This window comes from Protopterus annectens, chromosome 13.part0 (assembly GCF_019279795.1).
Source record: "Protopterus annectens isolate FY-2018-M chromosome 13.part0, PAN1.0, whole genome shotgun sequence".
Taxonomy (NCBI): domain Eukaryota; kingdom Metazoa; phylum Chordata; order Ceratodontiformes; family Protopteridae; genus Protopterus; species Protopterus annectens.
In genome coordinates, this window is record NC_056747.1 from 1,325,313,355 (window position 1) to 1,325,323,287 (window position 9,933).

At 44.0% G+C, this 9,933-nt stretch overlaps 1 protein-coding gene across 1 annotated transcript in view; it reads left to right on the forward strand.

The window, feature by feature from the left end:
- LOC122788280 (streptococcal hemagglutinin-like) overlaps window positions 1–9,933 on the forward strand; it is a 755,305-nt gene that overhangs the window by 636,607 nt on the left and 108,765 nt on the right. The gene's annotated exons all lie outside the window — the stretch shown is intronic.

Below are 9,933 nucleotides of genomic sequence, written 5' to 3' on the forward strand. Positions count from 1 at the left end.
CACTTAAAAAATCCATCTCCCTAGATAGTGTGTCCCCAAAGGAAATTTCCTGAAAAGGAACATCTGGACTAAAATATTCCTCCTCTGATCCATAGTCTAAAGGAGAAGAAATTTGAGTAGAATAAGTTAGAGATTCAATATACAAATCCAATTCATCCTCAGAAGAATCCTGTTTTCTAGGCCTTTTAAGGTGAGCATAGGACTAAAGAGAGCAGGAGCTGAAATCCCTGGAGGAGGCTTTAGGCACATTAAAGCAGCAAACAGCCCCTGAGTGAAGGCCTACCACTTGTTTTGTGGATTCCTAGGAGCAGAAGAAACGTGTTTAATTTTTTGCTGTTTTTTTTTCTGGGACCATCCCCTGCAGAAAGCTGAGAAGGCTCAGACCCAGAACAGTAGTTGAGAACTGTAGTAGGAATTTCTTCCCCAACCAAAAACTGAGGAATTCCCCTAGGACCCTTGCAAAAAATCAGCTGTGGCTCCCCCTGAATGTCTGAGATGGACACATGCAAAGCCTCTTCAGACATGCTGCCAGACGGACCCTCACTGGCCTCCGACATGGTCGTGGCAGAGAAATCAGACAACACAGCCAGGTGAGCTTTCAGGTTTGTAATGACCTCTGGAAAAACACCTGGCAGAGGCTGGATAGCAGAAGATTCTGGTCGTACCTTTCACCTTCTTCCCTAATGGCTGACCCTCAGGGTGGGAGATTCCTTCCATTGTATCTTTAGTGAGAAGCTTAAGATGCTGAATCTCAAGACACAAGGAAAGTGAAGAAAGTCTACAGCAAAGGATTATGGGATGAATGCCTGACAAACAGAGCAAGACGTATGGTCATGGGAAGCTTCTAGACAAACAAGACATTTATTGTGGTGGTCTTTATGGGGAATTTGTCTCCCCCACTGGTAGTTACCCTTCCTGGATGGCATTAACCCCAATGAGCACAAAAAAGTAAGAATAAACAAAATCCCCAATGGGGCACTTAATATGCAACTGTGAATGAAGTCCTCAAATAGGTGTAGGTAGTCACTGGAAAATAAAAATGGATACAACTGGCAGAAATGGATGCAGGTAAACAGACTGATGGTAAAAAGATATGTTCAGACTGGCAGCAAAGAAGTAATGATTATGGTCGTCTTGAACATCACTTTTATGCCCTACACTACACAAAGACTGATTGGGTGATGTTCAGCATACCTTTTAAAAGCAGCAAGTAGTCTTTGGTAGACTGGCCAGATGTTGGGACTTTCATGGCAGGGCATCTGATCTGTTAAGAATACTGCAGCAGTGAATGTAAGGCATCTTGACATTACTGAAACACATTTTTGTTTCCCATGTTCCCAAGTTTCATAATAGTTATCCTTCCAAGTCTGCCTTTGATGTAGACAGACTCACCCGCCACCAAAGACAAGAAAGGTTCCAGGCGTTCTCCTTCTGTTAAGTCTACTCATCCTTCCTCCCAGAAACCTTATTTTCAGGATAAGCATGGTTCTATTTGACTGTTGGGCCTTCCTTTTCCCTCTGCCAGGTCCCCCTTGTCTGTCTGCCTTTCTTTATCTCTTCCAAATCGGCTTCTGATCACCTCAGATTCTTCGGTTCTCTTGATTATCCATCAGGGATATTTCATGGTTTGGAAATCCCTTCCTTCCTTTTCAGGCATTCAGGCATTCCTGAACCTCTTCAAGAACAGCTTCTTCATTTTTTCAGAGGTTTTGCAGTCACTTTTGGATTAGGGCACCATTTGGCTCATTCCACCTACCCACCCAGGAAAAGGGTTTAGTCCAGAATTTTTTGTTTTGTTTTGTTTCTTTGAAGGAGAGTACGTGGAGACAAATTCTGGATCTTTCTCTGCTCAATACCTTTCTCAAGACTCCTCCTTTTTGGATGTTGTCTCTTTAGTCCTTGTTCTCCTCCTCCACTTCTCAGGCCTTCATGGTTTCTCTATCTCAAGGATGCCAACCATCACATCCCCATTCACCTTCAGTTCAAGAAATATTTGTTTCTGTTTCTTCCTTGCATTTTCAGTTATCTTCTTTGCCATTTGGCCTCTCTGCTTCCCCAAGGGTATTCACCAACTGCATTGCTCCTCTTATTGCTTTTCACAGGCTTCAGTGCATACAGATTTTTCCCTTCCTAGACAATATGCTCATTCAAGCTCCTTCTCTCAGCAGTCTGCTGTAGAGTCTCCAGTTTACTATTTGTCTTTTTCAGTCTGGGGTTTGCCCTAAACCTCCAGAAATTAGTTCTGATTCCTTCCAAGGATCATTGGCTGCAGTTTTCAGACCATTCCCTTGCTGACATGTCTCCTTGCCACAAAGATCCTGGCCCTCACAGCCTTTTTCCAGTCTCTTCTTCCTTTGTCCTCAGTCAAGGCCATAGAGTTTCTTAGGATTCTGGTATTTATGGACTCCACCATTCCCATGCTCCCCCTAACTAGACTCAATATGCAAAAGCTGTAATGATACATAACTCAGTGTAGCTTCAACATTGCCATCCCCTGGAGTTACCTGCTCATTTTCTTGTCCCTAGCTTGAGCTGGAGTGGTGGATTTAACAACTCTCTCAATCTGGGGTTTCCCTTTCAGGCTTCAATTCCCTTGCAGGACCTGTTTGCAAGATGACTCGGACATTGTGGGGGGGGGGGGGAATTTTTGTGGTCACTTGAAGGTCTAGGGTCTCTGGGCTCTTCATCAGAGGTCAGATCCTATCAGCATAAGTGATGAGGGTTCTGCTTTTGGCTCTGCAAGCCTTTCATTCCATCTTTCATTCTGGGCCCCTCAAGGCCTTCACAAACAATAACACAGTAATGTGGTATGGCAACAAGCTGATGGCCATGAGGTCCTACTTCCCTTGCAGACTAGCTCTCCAGTATCAAGTGACTCTTCAGGTGGCATATAATGCCTCAGAGCACAGTCTAGAGGCAGACACTTTGAAGAGGTCCAGGACACAGGGTCATGAATGGATGCTTCATAGAGATATGTTTCTGGAAATTGCCCATTAGTGGGGTATTTTTCAAGTAGTTCTTTTTGCCTCCCCTCTGAACAGACAACTTCCTCTATTCTACACCAGAGTTCCAAGTCCTCTGACTTAAAAGTGGATGCCCTGTCCTTTTCTTGGAAGGAAATGTTTCTGTATGCTCTCCCCTCCTTCCTCTACTGCCATGAGCTCTGCACAAGATCAGGCAATACTCTCCCAAAATCTTGCTAGTGACTGAATTTTGGCCAAGACAACATTGGTTCCCCCTTCTTTCTCACTTGCCCTGGGGCAGTCACTACAAGTTACCTCACCAGGTGGATCTTCTCACACAAGACAAGGGATCTCTTGTCCTTCCTCTCCTCTCCACCCTTCAACTGACACTGTAGGTGATATGGTTTTGATCCCTTCTTGGTGCATCATTTCTGAGGACATGCTTTGGGTTCTGCAGGAGGCCAGGAAACCCACTACCAGGAAATTTCTGCTTGGTGCCTCTCTCACCATCAGTATCCACTGTCCATGGAAATTCTTCTGGTTCTCTCTTATTTGTGTCATCTCTATGCTGGGTTGGCATGTACTTCAATTAAAGCTCACCTGTCAGCAATTTCTGCCTGTATACCCTTGAATCCTCTGCTGGCTTCTAGGTTTGAGGTCAAGCAGTTTCTTAAAGGTGTCATCCATATCAGGCCTCCAAGGAAGCCTATTCCACGTTTCTGTGACCTCAGTTTTTTAATTGAAAATTTGACTCGGGCTCCTTTTGAGTCTTCTTCTGCTTCCTTACAGCAGTGTACTTGGAAGACTGTTATTTTAGCTTACGCCTGTCAAAAGTCTCTAAACTTCAGGGTCTCATGGCTATTCCTCCTCTTTTGGTTTTTCATAGGGTGTCTCTTCAAAGTAATCCTTTTAAGCCCAAGTTGGTCAATGACTTGTCTCTTAGTCTAGTCATCCTTCTTTTTTCTTCTTCCCTGTCTGCCAGTGAGGAGGTTCTTTACACCCTAGATTTGCTGTAGACAGCTCGGATATTATTTAGATAAGACTAAAGTTATACACAGACCTGAGCAGCCTTTTGTTTCCTTTCATCCCTGGACTTTGGGCTTGACTGTCTCTAAGAAAATCATCTCATCCTAGATTTCAAAGGCCATTTTTTTGTTGTTCTTTTCATGGAAAATGACTTTCTTTGACTGTAAAGGCACATTCTACTTGGGTGGTTGCCTCCTTTGGTGCCTTTTTATTTCAGGCCCAGGGCAGGCTTTGCCAGGGCTGTCCTGCATGGGTTTGTAGAGGGCACTTCTTGGCCTTCCTCCTCCCAGATGACTTCTTAAGTTCTTGTATTCTCCCTTAGGTGAAGAATACTGCAACAGTGACATAGGACAGTGTACAGTTGTGTAAAATCGTGCCTTAACAGTAGATATCCTTCTGTTGACTGTAGCAGTATTTGGTCCTTCACTCCTACCCCTCTGTCCTAGCTCTTGCCCTGTATTTCTGTTACCCTCTTGGCTGAAGCATCCCTCCTCCTTTTTTCATTCTGGATGCACTTGATGTTCTTCGTGTTTCACTGTTGCAGTCATCACATTTGGGTTATCTACTTGCAGTAGCCCTCAGTCGGCCTGATTAACAAAGTCTTGGGTCCTGCGTTGGTTGCTGTCTCATCTTCCATGACGTCAGGTAGTCAGGGGTATAAAGCATGCAGCTGACGCCATTACATCAGTCTTTCTTGCTGTGCGGTGCCTGAAGCAGAAGCAGTTCGCAAGTGACGGTTGGATGACTCCTGAAATTTTCGTTTTCGAGTTTCAGAACCGAAATCTTCAACTAAAGCTAAGAACCCCATTGGGGAAACTTTTTTCTTGCTCTAAACTGATATCAGTAAAAGTAAATAATTGTATTTTTTGTGGAAAGCAAATACCTCATAAAGATTTCCATTTGTACTGTATTCCTTGCCTAGGCCCTGACCATGACATACCTCACTGTCGGTTTTGTGCCTTATTTAAACAACAAACTATTCATCGTCAGTATATTTACGCTTCTAAATATTTTGATACTCGGTTCAATTATCCAGATATGTCTTTGGTAAGCCATCCGACTACTGACATTCCAAAAAAAGGCAAAAATAAAGACAGAGACAGGCCGACTAGGTCCAAAGCTGCTGACGATGCTTCTCCTAAGCCAGTAGCCAGTTCTTAGTGAGGTGCTTTCGCAGCCCCTGATACCCGCTACTTCAGATTCGCAAGCCTCTACTGAGACCCATTTGGAGTCCAGTATGCTGTGAGATGCTTCAACTGTGGAACCTGTGGATGTCTCTACCTTGGATGGGTCCGGAGCCGCTGTGCAGGCACTGGCTTCTGAGGGTGTTTTCAGGCCTACTGACTTGCATATTAAACCAATGCCATCTTCTTCAAGGCCTAAAACTCGAACCATGCCTAGAAAACTGATGCCCAGACCGCATGGTCAGGCCTCTATGCCTAAAAAGCAAATTATAAGAATGGCTGAAGACCTTATTACTTTAATCAGGGGAAGCCAACCTTCTCCCTCTAAGACACCTAGGACTGAGTTTGCTTATGATACTTCTGACCAGGATTCTGAAATTTCTGTTTCCTCTGATGACCAGGATTTACCCTGATTTACCTATGAGGATTCTGATGCTGAGGACTCTATTCCCTCTCCTCCCCCCAGAGGATTTCTCTTTTGGTGAAACCTTGCATACTCTTAGGGAGCATTTTAGTTGGGAAAGCCAGGATTACTCTGATTCTAAAAAGAGGCTTAGGGATTTCTTACTCCTGCCCCAGCACAGGCCTTTAGCTATCCCCCCTATATTAGCCATTGTTGATGATGCCTTTTCGGAATCTAGCTTGACCCCTGATTCTTTACCTCCTGCTCCCAGAAAACCTGACGGATATTACAGGGTTCCTGACACTCGCAAGTTCCTTTTTAAAAATCCTACTGCGGATCCTGAGACCATTTCACAGGGCTTTAAGGCTACTACTGCCAAAAATCCTACCCCCTTTGATGATACAGACTCCAGGGCACTGGATAGATGGAGTAAGAAGGTATAAACTTCTGCAGCCTTGACCATTATGGCCCTAAACTGCCAGTTTCATATGTTAAAGTATCAGCAGGATATTATTGGATTGCTTAAACAGAAAATTATGATGATTCCTGATTGTGCTGAAAATAAGGATTTGCAGGATTTAATGCATTCTGCTGAACAGGTTGGAAAACATAGTTTGCAATGTGGTTTTGATTGAGATTCACTAGAAGCATCTTGCAGGGCTGCTGTCACTGGGTCTGTACTTAAAAGACATGCTTGGCTTAAGGAGCAATCCTTGCCAGATCCTGTTAAAGCTAAATTACTGGATGCTCCCTTAAATCAGGACCGCCTGTTTGGCAACAAAGCAGAAGTTCTTAAAAAGATGGAGGAAAAAACTAAATCTATGCAAACTGTTAAAGATTTCCTACAAGTACAACCTCCAAGATTTAGTAGACATTGGCCCTCTAAGAATTGGTCCTTTCCTGCCTCTTCCAGGCCTTCAATCCAAACCCAGATCCAGCAGAACACCCAGGCTTCAGTCCCAGGGTATGCACAGGACTAAGCAGTGGGGGCTCCCACTTCCAAATCAGGGAGTAGTACGACCCCCCCCCCCATTGTAAACTGTCTCAATGACTTAACTTTAAAACTTCCAAGCACTTCTCAACTGACTGCTCCTTTAGGGGAAAGATTGCTCTGCAGGCAAAAAACTGGGAACTCATTACCCAGGACAAATGAGTTTTAAATATAGTTTCCCAAGGATACAGATTTCACTTCCACATGTTACCAACCCCAAATGGTTGGCCAGATCTACACCCAAATCAGTGGGCAAAGGCTCAAAAGCAAGTACTCTCTCTCTTAAGCTTACAGGCTATTCAAACTGTACCAGAAGAGGAAAAGGGACAAGGTTTCTACTCAAGTCCTTCCTGTCCAGAAAAGGCAACTCATGGTGCCCTATCCTGGAGCTGTCTACCTTAAGCACCTTTTTGGTGTTTCCAAAATTCAAGATGATAACTCTTCACCAGTTGCTTCTTATGCCTGGTTGGCAACACTCGATTTAAAGGAAACCTACCTGCACATCCCAATCAGGGAATCTTGCAGAAGATACCTATGCTTCAAAGCAGGTTACATGGACTATCAGTTCTATGCACTGCCTTTTGACTTATCTACTGCACCCAGGGTATTCACAAAGTACCTAGCTTCGGTCATTGCATTTTGCAGTTAAATAAATATTCAAATATACCCATATCTGGATGATTGTCTAATTCAGGCAGAAAGCCAGGACACACTTTTGAATCATCTGTCGTTTGTACAAAAGGTGCTAACTTGTCTCGGGTACACCATAAACGAAAAGAAATCACATCTTGTACCCTGTCAACAAATTATATTCCTGGGAGCAAGCTTGAACACAACTTCCCAGATGGCTTTCCTCACGCCAGAAAAACAAATTCAGTTGACAACCTACTTCAAACTTATGGCCACAAAATCCCTGCCATCTGCAAGGCAAATAATGCAAGCCTTGGGGTTCATAGCCTCCTGCATTCTACTAATTCCATATGCAAGACTGCATATGAGGAAACTACAATAATATCTAAAAAAACCTATGGTGTTACATTTAAGGATCTAGAAGCAATGATTCCTATCATGCCTTGCCTATGGTTAGAGTTCCTTTGGTGGGCAGAGGCCTGCCACCAAAACAAGGGACTACCATTCACTCTACCCCCTGCCACCCAAACCCTAACAACAGACGCATCAGACTATGCATGGGGGGCTCACTTGACAGGGAAGTGCATTCAGGGCAAATGGAACCCAAGTCAAATGCACCTGCATATCAATCAAAAAGAAATGTTAGCTGTACAGAATGCTCTGACAGCCTTCAAGGACCACATTCTTCCAGGACAATTAATGGTAAAGATGGACAACACCACTGTTATGTGGTACATAAACAAGCAGGGGGGTACCCATTCATACCCCCTCTGCAGACTAGCCATGGTTCTGTGGAACACAGCCTTGAGCTACCAAGTGCATCTACAGGCTCAATTCCTGCCAGGAAAACTAGATACACTGGCAAACGAACTAAGCAGAAATCTCATGGACCCACACGAGTGGAAACTGAAACCAAAGACTTTAAACATGTTGACAAACAAATGGGTGAGCCCAGATATAGACCTGTTTGTCTCCCCACAGAACTACCAATTGGACAAATTCTGCACAAGGACTCCCCACAAACGAGCTTGGAAAGTGGATGCTCTGTCCTTTAGCTGAAAAAATCTATCAGTTTATGCCTTTCCTCCTCTGCCTCTACTCTCCAAAATACTACTAAAGATAAAACAGGACAAACCAAAGATGATATTGATTGCTCCAGTCTGGCCACGCCAACACTGGTACCCCCTTTTGCACAGTGTGTCACTGCTGGCTCCATGGCACCTGCCTCAGACCCCTACTCTGTTGTCACATCAGGAGAACCAGATTCTGCACCCTCAGCTTCAAACCCTAAACCTGGCAGCCTGGCTAACTGACTATTCTCTCTGTTACCATCCCTCAATAAACAAGTCTTGGATATCATTTTGGAGGCAAAGTGGCCCAGTACTAGAAAATCTTATGCTGAAAAATGGAAAAGATTCTGTGCCTGGAACCAATCTCAAGGGATGGGCACAGCAGCGCCCAACTTACCTCAGATTCCTCAATACTTAACTGAGATGCTTCACAAGGGCCTTTCTTTTTCCTCTATCAAAATTCATGCCTCAGCCATTTCAGCTCATTATAACACAGAACCACCCCTCTTCTCTCATCCACTGCTCAAGCAGTTCCTCATAGGGGCCAAAAACTTGAGACCACCCAGGAGAGCCCCAACTCCAGCCTGGGACCTTAACTTTGTATTGGAGAAACTCACTCTTGCTCCTTTGAGCCAGCTGCAAGTGCAAATTTAAAATTCCTTTCTTGGAAAACAGCCTTCCTTTTAGCAATCACTTCAGCAAGAAGGGTATCTGAATTACAGGCCCTTATGGCAGTGAAGCCTTTCATCATCTTTCATGCAGACAGGGTGTCTCTCAGAACCAATCCCTCCTTCATGCCCAAGGTGGTATCCAGTGTGTCTCTTAATCAAGTCCATTCATTTGCCAACCTTCTTTCCTAATCCACAGAACAAAGGGGAACGGATACTGCACTCTTTAGATGTGCACAGACAACTTAGATTTTACTTGGACAGGACTGAACCTCAAAAGAAATGTGAACAACTGCTGGTGGCATTTGCTGCAGGGGCAGAGGGGAAGGCTATTTCAAAGCAAACCATTTCTAAATGGATAGGACATTGCATTCTTTTCTGCTATAAGCACCATGGAAAACCTATCCCACAGGGGATAAGACTGCACTCAACCAGGGCTGCATCTACCTCTACAGCCTTTCTCAGAGGTGTACCTACCAGAGACATCCTAGAGGCTGCTACCTGGAGTTCTGTACGTACTCTCACCAAGCATTACCATTTGCCAATTTTCTCTAAATCCAGAGCTGGTTTTGTCATTGCAGTCTTGCAGGGCCTTATAGCTGGTCCTAATGCTATCTAAATTCCTCCTCCTATCCACAGCTTTGGGAATCTACCCAAATGTAATGACTGCAACAGTGAAACACGAAGAACATGGTACAGTTGTGTACACTTACCATAAATGTAGACGCTCGAGTGTATTCACTGTTGCAGTCCTGATTACCCTCCCTCCAGCCCCCTGACTTCTTTTGGCTATACCTCTACTCTCCTTTACTATACTTAAAAGCTTTTTGGTGTATTTGCTTTTTTGTTGGAAGTATAACCTTGTGTGTGTGTGTGTATGTATATGTATATATATATATATATATATATATATATATATATATATATAATATTTATTTTATTGCTACGCATTGGGTGGGCACCTGACATTTGGGGCAAGAAAAACTGATGTAATGGCG